Source organism: Melospiza georgiana, chromosome 32 (genome assembly GCF_028018845.1).
Source record: "Melospiza georgiana isolate bMelGeo1 chromosome 32, bMelGeo1.pri, whole genome shotgun sequence".
Classification (NCBI taxonomy): domain Eukaryota; kingdom Metazoa; phylum Chordata; class Aves; order Passeriformes; family Passerellidae; genus Melospiza; species Melospiza georgiana.
The window spans coordinates 1,619,391-1,634,364 of NC_080461.1; positions in this window are offsets into that span (position 1 = coordinate 1,619,391).

The window sequence follows — 14,974 nt, forward strand, 5'->3', positions numbered from 1 at the left end:
AGAGCTTTCCCAAGGCGTCTCTCCTGCAAGTAGCTTCTGTCACAGACATGGAGCAGAGACCCCCGAGAGTGGCCAAGATGGCCTGGATGGAGGAGGAGGAGGAAGAAGAAGGACCTGGAGCAGCCCCAGCACAGGAGACTGAAGAGGTGGTGCCCTTCCATCCACCGCAGGAGGGTGAGTGGCAGAGCTGGGTTGCAGGGCTGGAGCCTGCAGCCAACTTGGCCCCATGCCATGCCATGCCATGCCATGCCATGCCATGCCATGCCATGCCATGCCATGCCATGCCATGCCATGCCATGCCATGCCATGCCATGCCATGCCATGCCATCCCCTGGGGAAATGGCCATGGACAGGTGGGAAGAGGGGCCGGGCAGACACCCCACAGCTCCCTTGCTCCATCCCCCTGGGGCATCCCAGGGCTCTCCCTGCCTGGGGAGCGCAGGGCTGGGCTGTGTTCTCCGGCCTCTCCCGCAGCCCCTCAGCTCTGGCTGCGCTCCCTCTTTGCCAGATGAAGCTGTGGAGCGCACACAAGAGCAGGAATCCAGCCGTGGCCGCTTCCACAGAACAGCGCAGGTACCTGCAGCCACCTCCACCTGGGCTGGGCCTGCTGTCCCTGCTCAGCCCAGCACCGTGTGTGCCGCACGCCATGCAACATCCCCGGCTTCTTGCCCTTCTCCTACAGCTCGTTTGCAACTTCATCCGGAGCATTCGGCAGGAGACCCGCACCATGGGCACTGGGCTCAGAGCTCACTGCGAGCTCCTCAAGCATGAGACCAGTGCCGCCCTGCTGGATTTGCTCCTGGAGAAGGGTGTTGCCAGGCCAGAACAAGTAAGCAGCCTGGGGCCAGGCTTCAATTCCCCCATGCGTCACGTGGCTTCCCCAGCCACGCCTGCTGGTCCCTCAGAGCCTTTGAGGCCATGGCAGTGCACTTCTCTGGAGAGCCTGGGGACATTGCTCTCTCTGGCAGCTTTCCAAGTCTCCCCGTGCCTCCTGCAGGTGCCTGCCTTGGTGAGGTACATTCACCGATGGCTCCTGGCCAACGATTCTGCCGAGCACAGGCTGGACAAGGCCCTGCTGAAACTCACCAAAGCACACCCGGCTGACGCAGTCGTGACGCTCCTGCGTGTGGCCCCGTCCTGTGACAGGTATGGGGCCCACCTGCCCAGAGGGCTCAGGCCTCCCAAGCCCATCACCCTGTACTGCCTGGCCCAGCTGTCTGAGCAACAGAGAGTTCCAGAACCCTCTGGCTGCTGCCTTTCCCAGCCCTGGCATGTCAGCCCCTGAGCCTGCTGCCATGCTGCCTTGCTGCCCCTCAGGGCCTGTCCTCACAGAGCTGGGCTGCTTGGCTGCTGCCAGCAAGGGCCACTGGGCAGAGGCAGAGCCGGCGGTCAGCCCGGGCCCCTAGGGATGCCCAGGCCACGATGCTGTGTCTGAGACCCCCCATGAGACAGAGCTCTAACCCTGCAGAGCTGCCATCTCCATGTGGAAGACCATCATGTGCTCGTCCAGGAGTGCCGAGCCAGTGCAGCTGATCCTCCTGGATGTGCTAGGGAGCTGGCCAGAGTACAGCACGTGCACCTCAGATGGGGACAAAACGGCTGTCTTTGCCCTGGCTGTGAGTTTCCGCAACTGGCCTTTGCTGGCCCCAAGGCCACCTCTCCAGCAGCTCTCCATCCTCCTTCCCCCACTGCATCTGCCTGCCTCAGGCGCTGGCCAGAAACCTGGCCCAGGGGCAGCTTCAGGCCCACCAGGCCCCGCGCTCCCCCTGCCTCTCTCCGGGCCTCTCCCTGCCACGCTCGGGCCCTGCCACATGGACACCTCGGCACTGAGCGCTGTCTCGGGGGCCTTTGTCCTTTGCAGGCAACCGTGGTGATGTGGAAGATCCTCCAGGAGTCCTCTGTCCCACGTGTAGTGAGGCCATATTTCCCCCGCCTTTTTGTTCATCTGCTCTTCCAAGTGTTCTCCAGCACAGAAGAGATGCCACAGGAGGTCCAAACCTTCTGGAAGGATTGCCTGGAAGAGCACGGTCTTGCCACCAGCCCCAACAGGTGCTCCATCCCACTCCTCCTGTCCTTGACACGTGGCCTGCAAAGGAGCCAGTGCTGCCAGTGTGACCCGGGCTTTGCTGTGCACACAGGTTTGCAGTGCAGACTCTGAAGTCCCTGCTCTGCCAAAAGCACTACAAGGATGTGGTGGTGTCAGTGGAACGCAAGCGTGGCTGGGACACGCTGCTCTGTGCTGACACCCGCCACTATGCTGTGGGTCTGCTGGCCAGGTGAGACTCTCTTTCTCCCCATTGATCCTGCCATTTGTGCTCTGTGCCCGAGCTGTCCCACACATTCCCCAAGGCCCTGGGACACACTGAGGGACGGCTAACGACACACTGAGGGACGGCCAAGCAGACTGGAAAAGGCTGGGAAGGGAGAGAGCACAGGAGGAGACACCTCCTAAAGGGCCCAGGTCCCCTTGCAGGGTGGTGGTAAAAGACCACCAGGCTCTGTAAGCCTGTCCTTGGAGAGATTTGCTCAGCTTCCTGCTCCCTTTTTTGCCCTCCTAGAGAGATGCACCATGCTTGTCATCGCTTGTGTTCCAGTATTGCACTCCACCTCCTCTGGCTGCTCAGCACACAGGAGCCACACTGGGATCTGCCTGCCCTGGCATTCCTTGTGGAGGTGAGCCGGGTGTCCAGCGCTGCCTGGCTGAGCAGCCTCCCAGCTCTCTGCCCTCTCGTGGCAGCAGCCGCCTGGGACGGTGCCCGCACCCTGTGCTGCTGCTGCTGCGTCCTGGGCCCAGCCCTGTGCGGCTGCGGGCTCCTGCCGGCCGGCTCCCCCATCACTGGCCTGTGCCTTTCAGGTCCTCGTGTGCCTGGATTCTAATGAATGTGGCGACAGTGTTGTGAAGGTCTCTTCAAGGTACCTGCAGAGCGAGTGCAGGGAGAGGCGTCGCCTGGCGCTCAGGGCCCTTCTCGAGCTCATTGATGATCCCTCAATGGTGAGAAGGGGGCAGTGGCTGAAGCTGCGCTGGGAACTCAGTCACTTGGCCTGACCTGGGCTTTGGGCACTGGGGCAGCTGCTCCCAGCTCTCCTGCCTCCTGCTTCAGCTGCCCCAGTGCTTCAGGACAGTCCTTTGGCCTCTGGGCCCTGTGGCAGTAGGGTGGGACTTCACAGACTTGTGTTCCGCACAGGCCGAAAGAATGTGGAGCTTGACCAAAAGCCTCATGCACCTACTGGGGGACAATGATGCAGAGATAGCTGGGATGACACTCATCACACTCAGCTTTATACTCCTGCACAAACACATTCTGCTGTCAACCCCCATTGCCATGCAGCTGGCTGAGGCACTCCTGCCACTCTTTGACCACGTAAGGCTCCGTGCCCCCAGCTACAGCCACTGGCTGCTGCCTGGAAACTGTGTGCCCTGTGCATTTCCAGCCCTGTGCCCAGGGCGCCCTGGAGGAGCCAATGCTCAAGTGTTTTTTCTTGTTTTTTTCATCTAGGATAATAGCCAGGTACAGCTGCTCTCCATAAAACTCTTCCGAGACATGATGGAGTATTTGGAAGAGAGAGAAAAACCTTTGGAAAGCCCTGTGCAACAGAGCCTGCTTCCACTCTTCTTCCACTGCAATGATGAGAATCAGCATGTGGCAGAGGTGAGGACTCCTGGGCTGCTGCTGTCCGCCTGGCAGGGGGCTCGGCTGCCTCCTGCCCTGCGCCTGCTGGACCGCAGCCTCCTCCAGGCCATGGCAGGGGGAGGCGGGACCCGTGCCCTGGGCTGCGGGGCCATCTCTGCGTCTCTGCTGCTCTCCAGGCTTCTCGGGAAACGCTGCTTTATGCGGTCAAGTTCATGAAGAGGAGGGATCTCAAAAAGCTGCTGAAGGAGCAGAAACTGTGGAAGTTCAGCAAGTGCCTGGTAAGGACGGCCCGGAATCCCCAACTCAGCCAGGAGAAGGCCCCTGAGGGCGGTGCTCAGTGTGCGAGCCGGGCAGCTGTGCCCCTGCGCGCTGCTGCAGCCAGAGGCCGCGCGGGCTCTTCTCCAGGCTCCCGTGGGCCCGAGCCGGGTGCCCATGGAGCCCCGGCCCGGCGGGGCTGCGAGGCAGGGGCGGCACCGCGGCTCCCCGGGCAGCAGCCGGCCCCTTCCCCCTCCCTTCAGGAGCCCGGCGCCAGCGGCTGCTGGCCGCGCCTCGGGGCTGTGCGGGCAGGGGAGCCCGGGGCGGGGCGCAGGCAGCGCCCGGCCCAGGGGCTGAGCCCGCGCCAACCCTTCCCTCCTACCGCTCTCTGCAGCTGGCAGAGGACAGGAGCAGAGCGGCCGAGCACCTGCGCCGGGCCCTGCGCTACCTGGAGAGCCCACAGGAGCCCCTGCGAGAGGCGGCCATCAGGTTCATGGGTGAGTTACAAGCCCGGGCTCCCTCCCCAGCCCGCCGCAGCTCGGCCCCAGCCCCGCCTGTTGCCCCGACAGCGGCAGCCGGGCCCGGCGCCGTGGAGCCCCGCCTGGCCTGGGCATTGCTGCTGCCGCCCTCTGACAGCCGTGCCCTGGGGCGACAGCGCGCTGCATGGGCTGAGCTGAGCGCTGCCGGGCCAGCAGCCCGTGTGGCCACAGCGCCGGCAGCGCTGCTGGCAGGGAGCTGTGCCGCTGGGGCCGTGACAGACTCTGTGTTCACAGGCATGGCCGGGCGGCACCTGAGGGGGCAGCAGCAAGAGCTGCAGCGGATCTGCACTGGTGAGTGAGGGGAGCGGGCTGACAGCGGGGGCTGCTGGGGGGAGCTGCAAGCCCTGCCCCGGCTGCGGAGGGCTCTGCTCCCGTGGGCAGAGCACACGGAGATTTCAGGGCCACGTGGGCCATTCGTGGCCAGCAACTTCGGGCTGATCCCCTTGCTCCCTTTGCTCCCTCCTGGCCATGGCAATAGCCGGCTTGGGATGGCACTTGCAGGGGGCTCTTCCTCGGCTCCCTGCAGCTCCAGCTTCTGACCGTGCCTCTGTTCCTCTCTCTCGCAGCCCTGGAAGACAAAACGAATGACGTCAGCCTCGCCGTCGGAAGCCTGGCAATTCAAACGCTGTGCCTCCTCAGGTCAGGAGAGCGGGCTCCCATCTCCAGGTTCCAGTGGCTCCAAAATCACCTGCGCAGGGCGTGGAAGACATGGCCCCGTCTGTCACAGCTCGGCTGCCTGCCCTGCCAGAGCTCTGTGGAGAGGTGATCCCAGAAGCTCTTTTTGTTGGGGCCACCTGAATCAGGTTTTATTTTGTTTTTCTTCAAGAATTTTCTTTTCATTGGTTTTTTTTTTTTTCTTTTACCATGTAAATATAGACTATGTTAACATACACAGACTCCCAGCATTTTTCTTTTGCTGCCCAGGGTCCGTAGGGCATAGGGGAGGAGGGGGAAATGGGTGCTTGCGCTCAGCCAGCTGCCCAGGCGTGCAGTGGGCCAGGTGAAATGGCCAGAAGCCCCTTGGCCTTTGGTGGTTCTGCTGAAGCCTTTGTGCTGCCCAGAGAGCGGCTGGGCAGGGGCCGGAGCTGCGGGGATCCCTGCCAGAGCGGTGCCTGGAGATGGTCACAAGCCCTGTGCCAGGCAGGAAGCGCCAGCCGTGTCCTCCTGCCTGTGTGCTGCTGGCTGCCTTGCTGAGGGCTCCCAGGTGCCTCTGGATGGGGCTGCTCTGGAGCTGCTGTGGGGCTGCGGCGCTGCTGCCGGGCGGCTCGGCCAGGCTGGGGCAGCCCCTGAGGGGCTGGGGCGCTGGCAAGCCCCGGGCAATGGGCTGTCAGAGGCCACAAGCAGCCGCCTTGTTCCTGCCAGAGTTGACTTGCAAGACGCATCCTTGGCACTCTGCAACTAACAGCATCAGTGTTGTTGGAAACCCAAATGCAGAGAAATCTCAGACCTTTGGTCTTGTCAGCAAAGCTTAGAATTAAACACAGGATTTGATCTGAGACCTAGGAAAGGGCTCCCAAACTTAGGTGCTAGAAGCGAGAATGCGGATTTCTAGTCTATAGCAGCAACACGGGGAGAAAAGTTGAAGTGGAGGAAAGTTTAGAGTTTTCGAGTTCAAGATCTAGGAAGAAATCAAAGTAGTTACAATGCTAAACAAGAAGATTAGGATGCAGTGCTGTAGGTTTGTGTGTCATAGCATGATTGGCTAAGGAAGCTTACACTGTTAGCATGATGTGGGGACCCAGGAAATTCCTCTGGCTGCCCTGCAGGACTCGAGAGCCTGTCAGAGGGCTCAGAGACCTTGGCACAGAGCCCAAGACCCCCGTGCCTTTGATTTAGCACTTGGAAAAAACAATCACCAACCTTGTATGAAGAATGACCAGCCACAAAAAATGAAGTAGAATGATAGTGAATTTATCCCAGAGTGGAACAATAGATTTTGAGGGTTTTTAGAATGGGGCTTCAGGGGGCAAGATGGAGGAATCTGGGCATGTCCAGCCTTTCTCCTTCTTCTTCTTGGCCTCCATCTTCTGGTTGATGTTGGTACTTTGAGATTGGTCTAGAGTAGAAGCTCACTGTCTAACATAGATGATAGGGATTGGAAAGTAATTGTAAATATTGTACAGGTAGTTTTTAGTATAAAAAGATAACACCACCCCAGGGGAGGCAGAGTTCCTTAGACTGTCTTGCTGAGCAGACCTCGGCAGGACAGGAGAAAGAATTTTATAGATAAGATACAATAAACAACCTTGAGACTGAGAAATTAAGAGCTCTGACTCCTTCTTCAACCACCGGGCTGGGACAAGAGACTTTTTAATATATCTCAGGGTCACTCTGACCAGCTAGAGACCCCGAGAGCATGAGTCCGTAAGATGAAATCTTGAAGACTGGGTCCAACACATAAATACCCTTGTTGGCCATGTCTTCTTGGCCAAGAAATCCTTCAAAGCTCTTGTAACTACAAGTCTTGCGGCCCTGTGAGCCATGCGGTGGAGATGTGAGCCCAACTCAACCTTCCTGCCTATGTAGAAGAGAAAAAAAAGCAATGGCATCATCTAAAAAACTCAGAGGTCCACTCTCTAGCTTGTTCCAAACCCCTTCCAATCCCCCAAAGTGTGATTTAGCTGCAAATAGATGACAAGGACTCTTAGGGCTGCCTCTTTGACTCCAGAGCGGCTGCTTTAGAATCTTTCACATATCCCTGTGTAGTTAGGTGCCAGAAATGGATCATTTGAAGAAACTTTCCCAGCTGACTTGCATGGAGGCTTGTTTGAAGGGTGTTTGAATGGAAAGCCTCCCAGCAGAGGTCTGGGCTTTGGCCTAGCTGTGTCCCCTGCTGATTGTGAAGTGTGTCATCAGCTGAAGTGCTATCTGGGCTAAAAATATCATCCAGTCAATTGGACTTGCTCTTTTTGGCCTATAAAAGCTGGACCCACTTTTGGGGCAAATTTGGAGACCTCATCTATGGGTGGATGGAACACCTAGGATTTTCCCAGTTGTTGGGAATGGTTCTCCAGGTCCCTGGAGTAAAACGGGGCTGCCCAGCAACTGCGCATCTGCAAGATGACAAACAATTGTCTTGGTTTGAAGAGAGAGGTGTCTGCTAAGGAAGGCAGAAGTCTTCTCTGAAATGTTAAATGTAAATCCCCTGCCTTCAAATGATTCTCATTTAGAAATTCAAATGCTCTCAGGGAAAGATATGGGGATAGGCCTGAGCCCGCAGAGCAGGGCGGCCTTTGCTTATGGTCTGAGCCCTTCCTAAAGATCCTGTCAGGCTGTCTTAGACACCTGGGGCCAGGGATTCCTTCCAAGCTGGGCCACTTTGGCTGGCCCGGGGCCAGCCCCAGGGCAGGAGGCAGTGTGTGCAAGGCCCCTGGCTGGCACGCTGCAGCACGGTCACCGTGCCATGGAACGGAACCCGGTCACCAAGGTCCCTTTGTGACACGTGGGAAATAGAAGCTTGCCCGGGTGCTGGGAACAGGCAACGGGGCACAACGGGACAGAGCAGTGCTGTGAGGAGCCCCCACACAGCGCACTCATTCCCGTCTGACCAGAAGCTTTTCTGCAGCCTTGTTCCTGCAGCTGAGCTCGAGGCCAGAGCACAGGACTCGGTGACCCGTGGCCTTCCGAGGCTTCTATTCTGCAGCTGCCCTCAAGGGCAGAGCGTGGGACTTGGTGCCCCAGAGCTTTCCCAAGGCGTCTCTCCTGCAAGTAGCTTCTGTCACAGACATGGAGCAGAGACCCCCGAGAGTGGCCAAGATGGCCTGGATGGAGGAGGAGGAGGAAGAAGAAGGACCTGGAGCAGCCCCAGCACAGGAGACTGAAGAGGTGGTGCCCTTCCATCCACCGCAGGAGGGTGAGTGGCAGAGCTGGGTTGCAGGGCTGGAGCCTGCAGCCAACTTGGCCCCATGCCATGCCATGCCATGCCATGCCATGCCATGCCATGCCATGCCATGCCATGCCATGCCATGCCATGCCATGCCATGCCATGCCATCCCCTGGGGAAATGGCCATGGACAGGTGGGAAGAGGGGCCGGGCAGACACCCCACAGCTCCCTTGCTCCATCCCCCTGGGGCATCCCAGGGCTCTCCCTGCCTGGGGAGCGCAGGGCTGGGCTGTGTTCTCCGGCCTCTCCCGCAGCCCCTCAGCTCTGGCTGCGCTCCCTCTTTGCCAGATGAAGCTGTGGAGCGCACACAAGAGCAGGAATCCAGCCGTGGCCGCTTCCACAGAACAGCGCAGGTACCTGCAGCCACCTCCACCTGGGCTGGGCCTGCTGTCCCTGCTCAGCCCAGCACCGTGTGTGCCGCACGCCATGCAACATCCCCGGCTTCTTGCCCTTCTCCTACAGCTCGTTTGCAACTTCATCCGGAGCATTCGGCAGGAGACCCGCACCATGGGCACTGGGCTCAGAGCTCACTGCGAGCTCCTCAAGCATGAGACCAGTGCCGCCCTGCTGGATTTGCTCCTGGAGAAGGGTGTTGCCAGGCCAGAACAAGTAAGCAGCCTGGGGCCAGGCTTCAATTCCCCCATGCGTCACGTGGCTTCCCCAGCCACGCCTGCTGGTCCCTCAGAGCCTTTGAGGCCATGGCAGTGCACTTCTCTGGAGAGCCTGGGGACATTGCTCTCTCTGGCAGCTTTCCAAGTCTCCCCGTGCCTCCTGCAGGTGCCTGCCTTGGTGAGGTACATTCACCGATGGCTCCTGGCCAACGATTCTGCCGAGCACAGGCTGGACAAGGCCCTGCTGAAACTCACCAAAGCACACCCGGCTGACGCAGTCGTGACGCTCCTGCGTGTGGCCCCGTCCTGTGACAGGTATGGGGCCCACCTGCCCAGAGGGCTCAGGCCTCCCAAGCCCATCACCCTGTACTGCCTGGCCCAGCTGTCTGAGCAACAGAGAGTTCCAGAACCCTCTGGCTGCTGCCTTTCCCAGCCCTGGCATGTCAGCCCCTGAGCCTGCTGCCATGCTGCCTTGCTGCCCCTCAGGGCCTGTCCTCACAGAGCTGGGCTGCTTGGCTGCTGCCAGCAAGGGCCACTGGGCAGAGGCAGAGCCGGCGGTCAGCCCGGGCCCCTAGGGATGCCCAGGCCACGATGCTGTGTCTGAGACCCCCCATGAGACAGAGCTCTAACCCTGCAGAGCTGCCATCTCCATGTGGAAGACCATCATGTGCTCGTCCAGGAGTGCCGAGCCAGTGCAGCTGATCCTCCTGGATGTGCTAGGGAGCTGGCCAGAGTACAGCACGTGCACCTCAGATGGGGACAAAACGGCTGTCTTTGCCCTGGCTGTGAGTTTCCGCAACTGGCCTTTGCTGGCCCCAAGGCCACCTCTCCAGCAGCTCTCCATCCTCCTTCCCCCACTGCATCTGCCTGCCTCAGGCGCTGGCCAGAAACCTGGCCCAGGGGCAGCTTCAGGCCCACCAGGCCCCGCGCTCCCCCTGCCTCTCTCCGGGCCTCTCCCTGCCACGCTCGGGCCCTGCCACATGGACACCTCGGCACTGAGCGCTGTCTCGGGGGCCTTTGTCCTTTGCAGGCAACCGTGGTGATGTGGAAGATCCTCCAGGAGTCCTCTGTCCCACGTGTAGTGAGGCCATATTTCCCCCGCCTTTTTGTTCATCTGCTCTTCCAAGTGTTCTCCAGCACAGAAGAGATGCCACAGGAGGTCCAAACCTTCTGGAAGGATTGCCTGGAAGAGCACGGTCTTGCCACCAGCCCCAACAGGTGCTCCATCCCACTCCTCCTGTCCTTGACACGTGGCCTGCAAAGGAGCCAGTGCTGCCAGTGTGACCCGGGCTTTGCTGTGCACACAGGTTTGCAGTGCAGACTCTGAAGTCCCTGCTCTGCCAAAAGCACTACAAGGATGTGGTGGTGTCAGTGGAACGCAAGCGTGGCTGGGACACGCTGCTCTGTGCTGACACCCGCCACTATGCTGTGGGTCTGCTGGCCAGGTGAGACTCTCTTTCTCCCCATTGATCCTGCCATTTGTGCTCTGTGCCCGAGCTGTCCCACACATTCCCCAAGGCCCTGGGACACACTGAGGGACGGCTAACGACACACTGAGGGACGGCCAAGCAGACTGGAAAAGGCTGGGAAGGGAGAGAGCACAGGAGGAGACACCTCCTAAAGGGCCCAGGTCCCCTTGCAGGGTGGTGGTAAAAGACCACCAGGCTCTGTAAGCCTGTCCTTGGAGAGATTTGCTCAGCTTCCTGCTCCCTTTTTTGCCCTCCTAGAGAGATGCGCCATGCTTGTCATCGCTTGTGTTCCAGTATTGCACTCCACCTCCTCTGGCTGCTCAGCACACAGGAGCCACACTGGGATCTGCCTGCCCTGGCATTCCTTGTGGAGGTGAGCCGGGTGTCCAGCGCTGCCTGGCTGAGCAGCCTCCCAGCTCTCTGCCCTCTCGTGGCAGCAGCCGCCTGGGACGGTGCCCGCACCCTGTGCTGCTGCTGCTGCGTCCTGGGCCCAGCCCTGTGCGGCTGCGGGCTCCTGCCGGCCGGCTCCCCCATCACTGGCCTGTGCCTTTCAGGTCCTCGTGTGCCTGGATTCTAATGAATGTGGCGACAGTGTTGTGAAGGTCTCTTCAAGGTACCTGCAGAGCGAGTGCAGGGAGAGGCGTCGCCTGGCGCTCAGGGCCCTTCTCGAGCTCATTGATGATCCCTCAATGGTGAGAAGGGGGCAGTGGCTGAAGCTGCGCTGGGAACTCAGTCACTTGGCCTGACCTGGGCTTTGGGCACTGGGGCAGCTGCTCCCAGCTCTCCTGCCTCCTGCTTCAGCTGCCCCAGTGCTTCAGGACAGTCCTTTGGCCTCTGGGCCCTGTGGCAGTAGGGTGGGACTTCACAGACTTGTGTTCCGCACAGGCCGAAAGAATGTGGAGCTTGACCAAAAGCCTCATGCACCTACTGGGGGACAATGATGCAGAGATAGCTGGGATGACACTCATCACACTCAGCTTTATACTCCTGCACAAACACATTCTGCTGTCAACCCCCATTGCCATGCAGCTGGCTGAGGCACTCCTGCCACTCTTTGACCACGTAAGGCTCCGTGCCCCCAGCTACAGCCACTGGCTGCTGCCTGGAAACTGTGTGCCCTGTGCATTTCCAGCCCTGTGCCCAGGGCGCCCTGGAGGAGCCAATGCTCAAGTGTTTTTTCTTGTTTTTTTCATCTAGGATAATAGCCAGGTACAGCTGCTCTCCATAAAACTCTTCCGAGACATGATGGAGTATTTGGAAGAGAGAGAAAAACCTTTGGAAAGCCCTGTGCAACAGAGCCTGCTTCCACTCTTCTTCCACTGCAATGATGAGAATCAGCATGTGGCAGAGGTGAGGACTCCTGGGCTGCTGCTGTCCGCCTGGCAGGGGGCTCGGCTGCCTCCTGCCCTGCGCCTGCTGGACCGCAGCCTCCTCCAGGCCATGGCAGGGGGAGGCGGGACCCGTGCCCTGGGCTGCGGGGCCATCTCTGCGTCTCTGCTGCTCTCCAGGCTTCTCGGGAAACGCTGCTTTATGCGGTCAAGTTCATGAAGAGGAGGGATCTCAAAAAGCTGCTGAAGGAGCAGAAACTGTGGAAGTTCAGCAAGTGCCTGGTAAGGACGGCCCGGAATCCCCAACTCAGCCAGGAGAAGGCCCCTGAGGGCGGTGCTCAGTGTGCGAGCCGGGCAGCTGTGCCCCTGCGCGCTGCTGCAGCCAGAGGCCGCGCGGGCTCTTCTCCAGGCTCCCGTGGGCCCGAGCCGGGTGCCCATGGAGCCCCGGCCCGGCGGGGCTGCGAGGCAGGGGCGGCACCGCGGCTCCCCGGGCAGCAGCCGGCCCCTTCCCCCTCCCTTCAGGAGCCCGGCGCCAGCGGCTGCTGGCCGCGCCTCGGGGCTGTGCGGGCAGGGGAGCCCGGGGCGGGGCGCAGGCAGCGCCCGGCCCAGGGGCTGAGCCCGCGCCAACCCTTCCCTCCTACCGCTCTCTGCAGCTGGCAGAGGACAGGAGCAGAGCGGCCGAGCACCTGCGCCGGGCCCTGCGCTACCTGGAGAGCCCACAGGAGCCCCTGCGAGAGGCGGCCATCAGGTTCATGGGTGAGTTACAAGCCCGGGCTCCCTCCCCAGCCCGCCGCAGCTCGGCCCCAGCCCCGCCTGTTGCCCCGACAGCGGCAGCCGGGCCCGGCGCCGTGGAGCCCCGCCTGGCCTGGGCATTGCTGCTGCCGCCCTCTGACAGCCGTGCCCTGGGGCGACAGCGCGCTGCATGGGCTGAGCTGAGCGCTGCCGGGCCAGCAGCCCGTGTGGCCACAGCGCCGGCAGCGCTGCTGGCAGGGAGCTGTGCCGCTGGGGCCGTGACAGACTCTGTGTTCACAGGCATGGCCGGGCGGCACCTGAGGGGGCAGCAGCAAGAGCTGCAGCGGATCTGCACTGGTGAGTGAGGGGAGCGGGCTGACAGCGGGGGCTGCTGGGGGGAGCTGCAAGCCCTGCCCCGGCTGCGGAGGGCTCTGCTCCCGTGGGCAGAGCACACGGAGATTTCAGGGCCACGTGGGCCATTCGTGGCCAGCAACTTCGGGCTGATCCCCTTGCTCCCTTTGCTCCCTCCTGGCCATGGCAATAGCCGGCTTGGGATGGCACTTGCAGGGGGCTCTTCCTCGGCTCCCTGCAGCTCCAGCTTCTGACCGTGCCTCTGTTCCTCTCTCTCGCAGCCCTGGAAGACAAAACGAATGACGTCAGCCTCGCCGTCGGAAGCCTGGCAATTCAAACGCTGTGCCTCCTCAGGTCAGGAGAGCGGGCTCCCATCTCCAGGTTCCAGTGGCTCCAAAATCACCTGCGCAGGGCGTGGAAGACATGGCCCCGTCTGTCACAGCTCGGCTGCCTGCCCTGCCAGAGCTCTGTGGAGAGGTGATCCCAGAAGCTCTTTTTGTTGGGGCCACCTGAATCAGGTTTTATTTTGTTTTTCTTCAAGAATTTTCTTTTCATTGGTTTTTTTTTTTTTCTTTTACCATGTAAATATAGACTATGTTAACATACACAGACTCCCAGCATTTTTCTTTTGCTGCCCAGGGTCCGTAGGGCATAGGGGAGGAGGGGGAAATGGGTGCTTGCGCTCAGCCAGCTGCCCAGGCGTGCAGTGGGCCAGGTGAAATGGCCAGAAGCCCCTTGGCCTTTGGTGGTTCTGCTGAAGCCTTTGTGCTGCCCAGAGAGCGGCTGGGCAGGGGCCGGAGCTGCGGGGATCCCTGCCAGAGCGGTGCCTGGAGATGGTCACAAGCCCTGTGCCAGGCAGGAAGCGCCAGCCGTGTCCTCCTGCCTGTGTGCTGCTGGCTGCCTTGCTGAGGGCTCCCAGGTGCCTCTGGATGGGGCTGCTCTGGAGCTGCTGTGGGGCTGCGGCGCTGCTGCCGGGCGGCTCGGCCAGGCTGGGGCAGCCCCTGAGGGGCTGGGGCGCTGGCAAGCCCCGGGCAATGGGCTGTCAGAGGCCACAAGCAGCCGCCTTGTTCCTGCCAGAGTTGACTTGCAAGACGCATCCTTGGCACTCTGCAACTAACAGCATCAGTGTTGTTGGAAACCCAAATGCAGAGAAATCTCAGACCTTTGGTCTTGTCAGCAAAGCTTAGAATTAAACACAGGATTTGATCTGAGACCTAGGAAAGGGCTCCCAAACTTAGGTGCTAGAAGCGAGAATGCGGATTTCTAGTCTATAGCAGCAACACGGGGAGAAAAGTTGAAGTGGAGGAAAGTTTAGAGTTTTCGAGTTCAAGATCTAGGAAGAAATCAAAGTAGTTACAATGCTAAACAAGAAGATTAGGATGCAGTGCTGTAGGTTTGTGTGTCATAGCATGATTGGCTAAGGAAGCTTACACTGTTAGCATGATGTGGGGACCCAGGAAATTCCTCTGGCTGCCCTGCAGGACTCGAGAGCCTGTCAGAGGGCTCAGAGACCTTGGCACAGAGCCCAAGACCCCCGTGCCTTTGATTTAGCACTTGGAAAAAACAATCACCAACCTTGTATGAAGAATGACCAGCCACAAAAAATGAAGTAGAATGATAGTGAATTTATCCCAGAGTGGAACAATAGATTTTGAGGGTTTTTAGAATGGGGCTTCAGGGGGCAAGATGGAGGAATCTGGGCATGTCCAGCCTTTCTCCTTCTTCTTCTTGGCCTCCATCTTCTGGTTGATGTTGGTACTTTGAGATTGGTCTAGAGTAGAAGCTCACTGTCTAACATAGATGATAGGGATTGGAAAGTAATTGTAAATATTGTACAGGTAGTTTTTAGTATAAAAAGATAACACCACCCCAGGGGAGGCAGAGTTCCTTAGACTGTCTTGCTGAGCAGACCTCGGCAGGACAGGAGAAAGAATTTTATAGATAAGATACAATAAACAACCTTGAGACTGAGAAATTAAGAGCTCTGACTCCTTCTTCAACCACCGGGCTGGGACAAGAGACTTTTTAATATATCTCAGGGTCACTCTGACCAGCTAGAGACCCCGAGAGCATGAGTCCGTAAGATGAAATCTTGAAGACTGGGTCCAACACATAAATACCCTTGTTGGCCATGTCTTCTTGGCCAAGAAATCCTTCAAAGCTCTTGTAACTA